Source organism: Microcebus murinus, chromosome 17 (assembly GCF_040939455.1).
Source record: "Microcebus murinus isolate Inina chromosome 17, M.murinus_Inina_mat1.0, whole genome shotgun sequence".
In the NCBI taxonomy this organism is placed as follows: Eukaryota; Metazoa; Chordata; class Mammalia; order Primates; family Cheirogaleidae; genus Microcebus; species Microcebus murinus.
This window is the reverse complement of record NC_134120.1, coordinates 37,350,718-37,353,877: the sequence shown is the minus strand read 5'-3', so window position 1 is coordinate 37,353,877 and position 3,160 is coordinate 37,350,718. Positions and strand designations below refer to the sequence as shown.

Here is a 3,160-nt window from a genome sequence, read left to right as displayed (position 1 = left end):
AGGCTGGGCACGGTGGCTCATGCCTGTAATCCTAGCACTCTGGAAGACCAAGGTAGTTGGGAAGATTGGTTGAGCTCAGGAGTTTGGGACCAGCCTGAACAAGAGCGAGACCCTGTCTACTAAAAATAGAAAAAATTAGCTGGCATGGTGGTGTGTGCCTGTAGTCCCAGCTACCTGGGAGGCTGAGGCAGGAGGATTGCTTAAGCCCAGGAGTTTGAGGTTGCTGTGAGCTACAATGACACCACGGCACTCTAGCCCAGGCAACAGAGTGAGACTCTGTCTCAAAAAGAACAAAAAAAAAAGGAAACATGAGAAAAAAACTAAGGTTTGAAAAGGAAAGAAGGAATGAGCTGTAAAATAGGAGAAGGTGAAGAGGTGAATCATACAGGAAGTACAACAGGTCCTCAAGTCACATCCCTTCCTTCAATGTCATTATAGCATTGATGAGGAAAAAATTGGCTTCCCACAGAGCCACTGTCTGTGGGGAGTTGGCATATTCTCCTCATGTCTGTGTGGGTTTTCCCTGGGGACACTGTTTCCTCCCACACCCTAAAGCTGTGCACAGGAGGCTCTGTGGTTTGTCTACAAGGCCCAGTGTGTGAGTGTGGGTGTCTGTGAGTGAGTGTGCCTTGCCATGGGACAGCCTGTCCCAGGCTGGTTCCCTCCTTGGCCTTGGGCTTCTGGGAGAGGCTCTGGCCACCTGTGAGCCTGAACTAGATTAAGCAGGTTAGAAAACAAAGGAATGACTGAATACAAATGGTTGTGTTGCCGGATGCAGGTTCAGCCGCCCACTACCTGAGAACCAGATGGAACCGGATTGGAAAGGTGGTTTATTCAAGTGCCAGCATCCTGAGGAGATGGAGGACTATTGTCTCAAAGACCATCTCATATCTTCTGCTTATTGAACAACTTAGAAAAGGAAGGGGTAAAGGGGGCTGGTGGCAGAAAGCAAACTTTGTGCAAGTCAGCATGACTTGGTTGGTGGTTATCAGCAAACAATGGGTCATCTGGTAGATTTTGTCATCAGCAGTCTGCAGTGGGCCTATACTGGACTCTTGATCTGTTTTACCTCAAGATTATTTTCTAACCTGTGTCTGACAGCAGGAGGTTAATTCTAAACTTTTACAACAGAACAAACTGAAAGCACACTGGAAGCAAGATGGCTTCCCTTTAGCTAGCTCAGAGCGATAGTTGGAATGGCCATTGGGGTGAGCTTACAGAGGTGCTCCTGACAGTCTTTGCTTTGCAAACATTTATTCCTTGATTTGACCCACTGACACCATCACTCACTGATTCACCAAAAAGTGGGCAAATATATATCTTGTTTCTTAAAATTTATTATATTATTTTAAGAGACAGAGTCTCTTAAACAGGGTCTCAGTTGCCTAGGCTGGAGTGCAGTGGTGCCATCATAGCTCACTGCAGCCTCGAACTTCCAGGCTCCAGCGATCCTTCTGCCTCAGCTTCCTAAGTAACTAGGACTACAGGTGCACCAGCTAGTATTTCTGTTTATTTTTTCTTTTTTTAATAAAGGCGAGGTCTAGCTTTCCCTGGCGGCTGCCAAAGATGGTGGAGGGGCAGGTCCTGGTGCTTGATGGCTGAGGCCATCTCCTGGCTGCTTGGCAGCCATCATGGCCAAACAGGTACTGCTGGGCCAGAAGGTGGTGGTTGTGTGCTGTGAGGGCATCAGTATTTCTGGCAATTTCTACAGAAACAAGCTAAAGTATCTGGCCTCCCTCCGCAAATAGATGAACACCAACCCTTCCCAGGGGCCCAACCATTTCTGGGTCCCCAGCCACATTTTCTGGCGGACTACGCGAGGCATGCTGCCCCACAAGACTAAGCGAGGCCAGGCTGCCCTGGACCGCCTCGAGGTGTTTGATGGGATCCCACCGCCCTATGACAAGAAAAAGTGGATGGTGAATCCTGCTGCCCTCAAGGTTGTGCGTCTGAAGCCTACGAGAAAGTTTGCCTACCTGAGGCGTCTGGCTCATGAGGTTGGCTGGAAGTACCAGGTAGTGACAGCCACCCTGGAGGAAAAGAGGAAGGAGAAGGCCAAGATCCATTACTGGAAGAAACAGGCCAAAAAGAACGTGGAGGAGAAAATTGACAAATACACAGAGGGCCTCAAGACCCATGGACGCCTGGTCTGAGCCTGATAAAGACTTTATTCCTCATGCTTGGCCTGGCCTGCCCTTCCTCCATCGCCACCCTGGGATGTGGGGGACCCAGGGGCAGCAGTCCAGGTGCCACAGGCAACCTGGGACCGTAGAAAGCTGGGGACAAGGAAAGGACCTCAGACACTGCACATCTGTAAGGTTAAATCACTCTAGGACAGGGGTCCTCAAACTTTTTAAACAGGGGGCCAATTCACTGTCCCTTAGACCGTTGGAGGGCCGGACTATAGTTTTAAGAAAACTATGCACAAATTCCTGTGCACACTGCACGTATCTTACTTTGAAGTGAAAATACAAACGGGCAAAAACACCCACATGTGGCCCGCGGGCTGTAGTTCGAGGACGCCTGCTCTAGGACTTGTGTAGACGTTATTTATCAACCTACTTGTTCATGAGAGTTTTAGAAAATCGGTAGAACCACCAGTTACGTAAGTTTCAATAATTGGAGGGGAGCCCTGCCTTCTGAATGCGGCATCTGGTTTAACTTCCTGCCTGGTCACGTACTACACCCTGCAGCCGGTAGAATGTGAGAAGACGCGTAAGGGGACAGTATGAGCTTGGTGTTGTACAAAGTACTTATAGATGCAGACTGTGGGAAGATAAGATGTGCAACCAGCGGGTGACAGGCATCGCCTGCTCCTTCCCCTATATTTTGTGATCCAGAAACAAATAAATTGCTTTCAAAGAAAAATAAATAAATAAAGGCAAAGTCTACCTTTGTTGCCCAAGTTGGTCTTGAGCTCCTGGCTTCGAGCAGTCCTCTTGACTTGGCCTCCCAAAGGGCTAGGATTACAGGTGTGAGCCACTGTGCTTGGCCTAGTGGGATTTTTTAAAAAAGGACAGTTCCTTAGTTGTTCACTAAGAATTCACGTTACGATAACATAAGCTATTGATTGCTATACCTTGGCTTTATAGAACAAATCCAGGAACTTGAAGATAAAGGTAATGAGTGAGGCAGCTAGTCAGAAACTAGATGCCTTTAA

At 48.2% G+C, this 3,160-nt stretch overlaps 1 pseudogene; it reads left to right on the top strand.

The window, feature by feature from the left end:
- The first annotated feature begins 1,571 nt into the window (after positions 1-1,571).
- Positions 1,572-2,376, top strand: LOC105881087 (large ribosomal subunit protein uL13 pseudogene; annotated as a pseudogene).
- Positions 2,377-3,160: the final 784 nt, after the last annotated feature.